Genomic DNA, 10296 nt, shown 5'->3' on the forward strand with positions numbered 1-10296 from the left:
ATTTCTTTAATTCGTAATTGTTATCATCTTTTTTTTTTCTTTTTTTTTTTTTCTTTTTTTTTTTTTTTTTTTTCGAAAATAATGACCTAGAAATATTCTATTCTTCAATTACTTCGTCATACTTTCATGCTACACTCATGCTTGAAATAATATGCATTTTTGTTAAAGCTATAAACTAATGTCGTATAGATTCTATCATTTATCAGACATTTAATTGAACGAAAAAAGATAGGCAATATCCGTAATAATGTTTGTTAAACATATGTGGTCCTGTTAAGAGAAAGTATAATGCAATGTAAAATGTTGCAGACCTAATGTGTGATGCTGCAATATATCAAATTGGCGACTCTAGAACAATCATTTCTAACGGAAGATTTTCAAAATAATGAATAAATGGATTGAAAAAAAATCATATATTATCAATGTGCCATTGGCTTCCCATTTTCTATTGAGCATTTATTCTCTTGCCAACTTTGAATAAACCGATCGGGCAGCGAAATCAGAACACCCCCCCCCCCAAAAAAAAAAACCCCACACCTTTATTTTTGGAACGTGTTAAACATGCAGTAAATTCAACTTTCGAGATAAAAGAACTTTTTTCAATAAATCATTGTGGTTATACTTTATGCAGAAAAATTATCGTTTGTTCGATGATATTTTAAAGAGCTTTTTTACTTGAAGCAAGCGAACATTCAAATAAGATAAGTGTTTTTCGTGGCCAGTAGTCAATAGCATAGAAATATTCGCGTATTTCTTTTTTTTTTTTATTTTAGTTTTATTCTTTTAATAAAAAGTAGCACATGGATTTCACATAATTTACATTTACTCGGCTTTTTGAGTGTCGTGATTCAATGCTCGAAAGTAATGAAGCTATACTTTTTAGCACTGTAATGAACTCAATTGTTAAAGAAAAAAAGAACTTAAAATGGTCAATGTTGTGTTTGAATTATTTTATGGATATAAAACATGTTATTCCTCATATTTCTATCTCTTAGATTGTATTGATTGCATTTTGTTTTACGTCCCTCTCGAGAATTTTTCACTCATATGGAGACGCCACCACTTGCTGGTGGAGAGCTGCAATTTTGTCCTATACTCGGCACTTACGACCATTGAGCAGTGAGGGATCTTTTTCGTGCCAGCACCTACTGCGACACGGGACCTCGGTTTATACGGTCTTATCCGAAGGACCGGTCTCCATGTCCCACAGTGGGATTTGAACCCGCGACGTAAGGATCAACTCCTTACTTCGCGACTCTAGAGCAGACGCTCTAACCACTGCGCCACGCGGGCGACCTATCTCTTAGAAATATGACTTATAAATAAATATGTAAATATGAGCTTCTTATATCAGTAAGAGTCGTCTTCCATTAAGGATATTTGGGAGGAGCCCCCCCCCCCCCCCCCCCCCGAGTATATCGGAACAGATGTTACATAACCTTTCAATGTATATACACACCCCCTACTAATGTGTTAGGAACTTTTATTTTTCGGTGCTATGGAATTTATAAAACTCGAGGAGTTCGTAGTGGCTCTGGCGAGATTTAATGAAACCCCAGCAACGATGTTAGCGGATATGGTAAATTATTCGCAGAAATGTAGCTAGGAAGTTGGTAAAGGTTTGTTTGTACCATATGTCCTTAATTTATCTAGTTTTTCTTAGAACGTAAAATATTTTTTTTTTCTGGGCTCTGCGCTGGCCACTGATGGATGTTACAAATGTAATATCATTCTCTACTTTCAACTCAAGAGCTCGTGCCGAAACATTAGAAGGCGCAGTATCATCCTGAAATATTTACTGCCGCTTAGCAAAATAGCTGGTAATAAATTATCATCCAAAACAGAAAAATATTCAACTGTGTTCATATTACCTTCCACTAGTACAAATGTTCTCCAACTCCAAACTACTTAATAAACCCCAAAAACATCACAAATGCTTTGCATATGAGTGAACAATTCTCGAGAGGGACGTTAAACAACAAACAAACAAACGAAACAAAAACAATTCTTCCTTCACGGTTAAACGTTTTGTTCTCCGAGACAGGTTGACGTTTAATTCTAACCATGCTCACAAGATTACCAACTTATTGTTCTCTCAGATACTTGTTATTGTGTTCTTTCATTAAATCTCATTGTGAGATCTCCTGAAGTCTGTCTATTATTCACTATTATTACTCGCTCCTAATTTTCTTGCTCCTCAACCTTGGCATGTTTTATGTATTCCCGCCGTCTCGTAGCCTCTCCAAAATTTTCTGAATTATTCGGTAGTTAGTTCCAGACAAATTTTGAATTTTACAACTTGAATAACCTGCAGTATATACATTAATAACTTTCTTAGTTTTCAACGGGCAACAGGTATGACATGAACCAGGGAAACCCCCAAAAAAAAAATCAAAAAATCTCTCGATTCGTATTTGTAATGATTTTGTAATAATTACGAAATAGTTTTCCTGTAAATATTTATTATATTTCTTCTCATAATTAGGAGATAATATTCTTCTTAGTTTATAATCTTCATGGATAACTTTCACAGTTACTGTTAGAAATGTTTAATTAATGAAGTTAAAAGGAAAAAAAGATTAAAAAAAGATTTAAATTGTTTACTCAAAACCATCACCAATCCTTAAAACCATAAACAATAGATTGGCTATCGCTTATATCATTTACAATTCTACTTCAACTTCTCTGCAAAGTAAATTATTTAGAATCCTCATTCATAAATATATTACATGTAATTTTCTTATTTAGTATTTTAAATGTTTATTGAAGTTATTTACAGGAAAAAAGGTATCATTTTCAAAACTTAAAATGGTAAATAAATGTTTAAATGGCTGATATCTAGGTCTTTCCAAAGCGATTCTCAGAGTAATGAAATCAAGAAAGGACTTCCAGTAAATTCCAGATAAAACCATTCAACCATACATACCAGAAGAGTGTTACAAATAATGGAATGTTCAATTCCTAACATACCTGGTCGTTTTCCAGAAATACTACATTTTAAAAAATAGGGGTGTTCAGATTTATAATAAACACTAAACAAAGGAAACTTTAAGTGTAAGTAGAGCATTGCGCAGCGCTTAATGAGTGAGTGAATAGGTGGATAAAAGAAAGAATAAAATAATGAATGAGAATAATATACACGATTTAATTAAAATAAAAAAAAATAAAAGGTACAATAACCATCCCCCATTAGAGAAATGACATCGTCATTTAATTAATGTGACATCATAATCTAAAGTAATTAAGTCTTAAAAATAGTTGTGCTGAACTTTAATATACAGGTTCTATGGATCATTTTTTAAAAAAAAATCAAGTGTTCCTTGAATCTTCAGTAACATCAAGTATTTATGTGAGAACGTCAACTTTGTTCTTACTCCTGTCATCAGTACTTATTAAATATACATGATAATCCTTTAGCCGTTTCGGTGGTTTCTTTAATCTTTTAGTCTTCTTAATACTACATTTTCTTTTCGCATGCGTGGCGCAGTGGTTAGAGCGTTCGCTCTAGAGTCGCAGAGTAAGGAGTTGATCCTTACGTCACGGATTCGAATCCCACTGTGGGACGTGGAGACCGGTCCTTCGGATGAGACCGTATAAACCGAGGTCCCGTGTCGCAGTAGGTGTTTGCACGAAAGAGATCCCTCACAGCATAGGTCAAAATTTGTAGCTCTCCACCGGCAAGTGGTGGCGTCTCCATATGAGTAAAAATTTCTCGAGATGGACATTAAACAATAAACAAACAAACAAAACAAAACTACATTTTCTTTATCCATATTGTCTCAAAGCCATTACCCTCATATACTATGGGTTCACGGATTTTCCGGGACACGCTATTTAGCCAGACCTCAGGTTATCTCCTGCTGTTTTAGTCTCGATGACCTGTTGTTCATCGGCTGGAGCTTTTCTAGCCGGTGGTAGAAGTACCGTTAATTAAATATCAACGTACAGGTCACAGGATCTTTCTGCTACTTCTCGAGACTGATCTGTTTCTACTGTTGGTGTGTTCTGTGCCATTCTTTTTCTGGTTTTTGCTTTTGATTTGGTGATAATATTTCGCTGCTCTGCAGGATCAACACATCAAATTGAAAGTAAGAAATTGCGATGAAGGGTCTTCGTTCTTTCAAAGTCATCTTCTCTCTTTACCACAAAAACTGACACATCTGGATTTGGTGGGCCTTGAATCAAATTGGGCACCACTTCCAGCCTATCTTCTAGCACGAGTTTGAGCAAATCTGAAACAAATCAAATATATTTATATTTCTTTTAACTAGGGATGGCAACGGATATTCGAACATTCGAATATTCATTCGATGAGTTGATATTCGAATATGAATTTAAGATTCGAATATTCGGTGTTATTCAGGTTTCATAAAAAAGTACATATATACTGTGATTAATAAATTTTGTTTAGAACAGTACTGGAATTATCCCTGTTTAATTTACTATCAATTTCGATCGCCTGATTTCTTTCACTACTTTCTTATCTTACAGATCTACTAAATTACATGTATTTTGTTTTGAGTAAGGTGTTAATGAATTGTACAATAATGCTTTATGTATAATACAAAACATACTTTCATAGTTTTCATAAGTTAAATACGCTCGGATCTAGAATAGAGGACAACAAAATGAAAACCTTCTTCGAGTGTCCAAAAAGTGAAGAGTATACATACTTATCTAAACAAATTTAATTGATCATTAAATGAATGTCCGATATAGAGTTAGTCTGTAATTAATATTGTAAAGGGCTTAATTTCAGAATGAATGTGTAAATTACTTGATTATCTCGGGTTGTAAAAAATCCTGCGTTTTATGTTCATTATCGGTAAATTAGTTAATTACCTGGGAAAATTGTCTATGGAAATATTTGATTATATTTTAAAAACATTGTATCAAAGATTATAATCATATCTCTTATTAGGCAGATAATTGTAATTTATTACACGTGTTGAAATCTGAACAGTATATCGTTACGACTATCTTGCCTTTGGTAAGACGACTGGTTCCTCAGTTGGAACTACTATATATACACGTTTCATTTGTTAAAATTATACCTTTCTACATTTAAATCAATTATTTATTTCAAATATTGACAAATATCAAATGGAATTTTATTGTACACTTACAAAAGTCTGCAAACAATTTTACTTCCAATATAAGTATATCTACGCTAAACCTTTCGTGAAAGTAGGATGATGCATATTTAAAATAAAACAGATTTTATTTATTTTATCGAATATTCGAATATATTCGAATACTTTCAATGAATATTCGAATATGAATTATTGACAAAATTGACATCCCTACTTTTAACATATTTTATTGTAATTTATAATAAAAAGGAATTGAGCACAATTCTGAAAACTTACTACGCACTCTTCCTAATATTTTACAAATTTAAATTCTTACATTACAAGATGAGGTTTTAAAGTATACAAAATCTTCAAAAAATTTACAAATTAATGCATTTTATAGATATATACATATAATTTGGTATATACGTAATTACCAAATTACCCGAAAGGTTGCATCGATAATAATAAGAAGCCATATATTTGTACAGTTCATAAATTATATATTTTCGATTATATCTTCTTTTTTTTTTTTTTTTTTTCATAATCATTACTATTGTACTTACTTATCCTCTACATTAATTCATTATGGAGATGAAAAATAACAGTAAACAAAATAGACAATAAAAAGTAACACTTGCGTATTTGATGGATTCATCCTTGGATATTATAAAATTACAAATCACAATATCAGATGGAAAAAAGTCGTGTCTTGAATTTCACATCTCTTCTGTTATTCTAAACTTGAGTATCATCACATATGGTATAGTATTAAATTGTAATAAGCAGATGTTGCGTTGTCATTCATACATATATTATGGAATTAGCAAACAGTGGAATAGTCATACCACGTGTACTTCTACTGAAAGAAAGGTAGGAATTCTAAAAGTCTAACTTTATATAGTATTAAAGTGTTTTAAATACATTACTTATGACTAGTTTCCTTACAACTTATTTTAGATGAAAGCTGTAGTGATTTTGGTGTTGCTCTTGCTCCTTCAATGTCTCTACCAAGACGTAGACGGAAAATCAGTAAATCTGAAGAGAGGGAAAGACTGTAATAACTGCAAAATTTTTTGTCATTGTGACAGAGCCACGGGGTAATTATATTTCTCCTGGTCACATTTTTTTTTTCGTTTCTTTGTTTTGTTTTGTTTTTAATTTCCAGGACGACTATGGGAAAGCTAGTATATTTGAAGCATAAGGAACAGTTTTATTTGATAAAACAACAAAATGGCACAGAATAAAAGGGTCGGGGTATGCAAAGAATACACCAGAAATTTACATGGTGTATTACAAGCTTCTAAAATATATATCGTTAGAATGCAATTTAAATTTTCGTATACATGATTGCAGAATCGAAATTGAATTTATTATATAAGGTGTAATTTTATATCAAAATAAAAAAAAATATATATATGCTGAGTAATTTATTTATTTCATTATTTCAATGATTCATAATTTTTCAAACATGATAACAATAAATGAAGCAATGTCTTCCCTGGTGCAATTATATTTTTTTTTGGGGGGGGGGGGGTGAATTTGGCATATTCAGCAGTATTTATTTGATTTTTTTCCCCATGCGTATAACTTTATCCAATATTTAGATGAGCAATATTGTTATCTGTGACAATAATCTTTCTGTTCTATATTCTGCTTTTTTAGTACGTTCACATTTTGCACACATCTTTTGTTTTTCATCGTTGAAACATTGTTAAGGATCAGAGACATGGATATTATGGAATTGTTGTCCTTTTGCTTTTATTTACTCGTTTCTTCTCTTGCAGTAATAACTCAGCTAGGTGAAGGACTCCCATATCTACGTCAGCCTATGCAGAGGTTCGGGAAATCAAATGAATCTTGATGAATAAATATTGGATGTTCTTTTAAAAAGAAAAACACTAAAATACTTTCGCTTCTTATAAATATTATAAAGATAAATAAAAGTGCAACTTATCTTGCCAAATAGCATTTTGAGTATGTAGAATAAAAGCCAGCTTGATCTCGCTGTACTTACTGAGATGACGTCATTTTTTAGTTGGACACAGAGTTTCTCTGTACTTGAGGCGTGGATCAAGCTATTATCGTAGCTTGTAAAAATAAAAATAAATACGAAACGAGCTTAGTAGGACCAAAATAAATACATATTCTAAAATATTTTAATCCACATTTGATTGTCAAAGTAAATTGATAACATGTAGGCTTTATATGTAGCCGTACGGAGCACATTTGTCCAGTAATGTGCTGGAATGAGGGTTCAGCCCCTCGAAAATATCAAAAGTTCAACAATATCCGCTTCACTATAAATTTTGAATTTTTAAACACGTGTAACTATTTTCCCTACTATTCTGAAAAGTGCTGGGAGCTGGTTGTGCATTGTTTATTTATTTCGTAATGTAACATTATTCCAGTGCGTATTACATCTCTGTCTGGAGTTTATAGAAAGACAGCTAAATTTTACGCAATTCCCGAGGATGAGGAAGTTGCTTCCAGCACTTTTCATGTTACGAAATTATTCTTAAACAAAACATAATTATAGCCGAAAGATACCCGTATATCGTTGAACTTTTACGATCTTTGAAGTAGTACATATATGTTCTAATTTTAAACCTGTCCAGTGACAAACATCAGATGTAAGTGATGTCGCTTTGGCCCAACAGCAGAGACCAGAAATATCCAAATGTAAACACCACAATGCACATTCATCAAAACTGTTAAAAAAATAAAATTGTATTCATTTTCTCTGAATATATAAGGCGTGTATTTCATGGGCGTCCTTAATCTAGCTGCGCACTAAATTATGTTATTCTATAATTTCATTTTTAAAATAAACAAACACTTACTCAGTGATCTGAATAATCCAGTGATATTTTTCCACTTAGTTAGAGACTTCAATAATATACCAGTGCAAGGCTTCAACTACATAGACCTACAGTCGGCACTCGGGGTCATTTAGCTGTGATGGTTTTTTATCTTGACACGAAACCTCGATTTTAAGGTCTCATCCGAAAGACCCGTGCTTTTTACTTCTTATACTGGGCCCTTAAGGAGGGAGCAGTCACTATCTATGTTCACATCTGAGGTTTGGCGCGACGCGCACAAAGAAAATCGAACCCAGGCTTCCTGATCACGTAATAAACGCCGTACCTTCACAAAAGGAAGATTTGTGCTTGAAACAGAATAACATGTAGAGCGTTCCCAAATAGCATTTGTCCCAAAACGACTGTTCATTTGATCCAAAAAATCGTCTTATTAATTTTTGCTGGCTCATTAAATATAGTCCTTCATGCTCTTTATCTTAGGAGTCAGTAAGAAAATTATTTTCTAATAAATACACGAATGTCTTTTTTCTGCTAAATTTCAAGGTTTGAATATCTATGAAAAAGAATTATAAAAGAAAAAAAACAACGTTGTTTCAGTGAACATGGTGTAATGAAGAGCATTTGCTCTGCGGACATATTTCATGATGCCAGTTAGGGCCTCATGGTAAATATGTCTGCAGAGAAAATGTTGTTTGTATCAAAATTTCCACTGATACAACGCTGTTGAGTTGAAATCGATGTTGAAATAAATGGGGATATTTTTTCTTTCAAGAAAGTTTAATTATACAATAAAAATATTGATCACGATTAAGGTAAAAAAAGTAAATTTATCCCAATTAGCTATTTCTGTTATTTTGAATTTTTCCAAGCTTTACATTAAGACTGCAATTTATAATTTTTGCATAATCTTTCATTTTTATACTTTTTAATCTGTAAATTGCATACGCTTTTTCTATGCAAGCTTGAGATACAAACTGCATTCATAGCAAAGGTATTTGCTTTCATGGTCATATAAATGCAACAGTTGAGTGCAGATTTCAAAAGAAAGAGAAAGGAGAGATGATGCAAGTACAAAACAAATGTAGATAAATTCCAATTTCAGGAGGATTCAAATAACTAAACCGGCAAGCTATCTCAAGAAGGGAAAAAGAGTAAGTGAAGCATTTTTACGGACTGAAAACATGCATTACTTAGTTGAAGTACTTAGATGAACATATGTGAAAAAGGATAAATATTACCTTTGATTACATTTACAATAATGAACATAGATTTACTGTGAAATGATGAAATTAATTCTTATTTAGGAGGAAGAGATGGTTGGGACGTTGGTAGATGAATAGAATAGAACACGCAATGGAACCAGGATTGGCTTTTCAATATTTTTTTTGTTTGGTTGTTTATTTCATTTATTTACTGGTTTGCAATAGCACACGTGTTTCTTACAAGCATGTAATTTTATTTTAAATAACTTGATTATATCAAAAGCATTTTTGTGTTACTTCTTTCTTTTTCACAATGAGGAAATCGTTCTTGAATGGCAGATGGAGCAAAATATTTCAAAACAGTGGGACAAATCATCCATCTTTAAATTCTAATGAAATATTTTCATTTCTTACCGAAGACATTGTTTCTCCCCTCCATTTCATGAACACTGGCAATTGAGACAAACTGCAGTCAGGAAAACAAAAACAAAACCTATAATATTCAATGTCATAGCTACGTCACCTTTCTAGAGCGTTTTGAAATATGGACCAGAGATTAAAGAAAAATTTAGATGAAACAAATTAAAATGAAAATTCCCAAGCAAATACATGGTAATCAATACAATACTAATTAACTATAATTAATTAAAGTATCATTTTTTTTTATTATTAGTATAGTAAATCAACGATTTTCCTACAGCTAAAGTATTTTACTGTGATTTTTAATTATTTTTTTTTTCTCCAAGTCCAACATGCACTTTTTAATGTGAAAAATCGATATAACTTGCTTTATGACATACTTTTTCTAATATTCAGATTACTTTTGCTTAATTAAAGAGATCATAAGGCCCAAAATCTTTAAGAAACGTCAAGAGCAAAGTTTACTATATAGTAAATCAAAGTATCAAAGTTTTTTATGATGGTTAATAATAATATTAAGTACAGTATTTATTTTAAGATTATACAAGTTGCCTCTGGTGAAAATCATATTCAAATAAATACTTAATGGTTTTAGCTTAAGATAATAAGCATGCTAAATGTAATATTAATTTAACAAAACATTCCTGTTTTAATCTTTGATTAATGCTGATGAAGATGAAAAATATCGGGTTTTTTATGTTTCAAATTGGAGATTTTTTTTTTACCCAGAACGTACTTCAATTTGACATACTTTATGGATAAGGATGATAAGGCCAACTG

General features: G+C 31.8%; 1 long non-coding RNA gene across 1 annotated transcript; it reads left to right on the forward strand.

Moving 5' to 3' along the window:
* The first annotated feature begins 6071 nt into the window (after positions 1-6071).
* Positions 6072-9338, forward strand: LOC133176382 (uncharacterized). Its single transcript, XR_009719454.1, has 3 exons — positions 6072-6172; positions 8997-9045; positions 9199-9338. It is a non-coding gene; the product is annotated as an uncharacterized LOC133176382 (long non-coding RNA).
* The last annotated feature ends 958 nt before the right edge of the window (positions 9339-10296 follow it).

This window comes from Saccostrea echinata, unplaced genomic scaffold, assembly GCF_033153115.1.
Source record: "Saccostrea echinata isolate AGI-Se365-2 ecotype Australia unplaced genomic scaffold, CSIRO_AGI_Sech_v1 ptg000075l, whole genome shotgun sequence".
NCBI classification, from domain to species: Eukaryota; Metazoa; Mollusca; class Bivalvia; order Ostreida; family Ostreidae; genus Saccostrea; species Saccostrea echinata.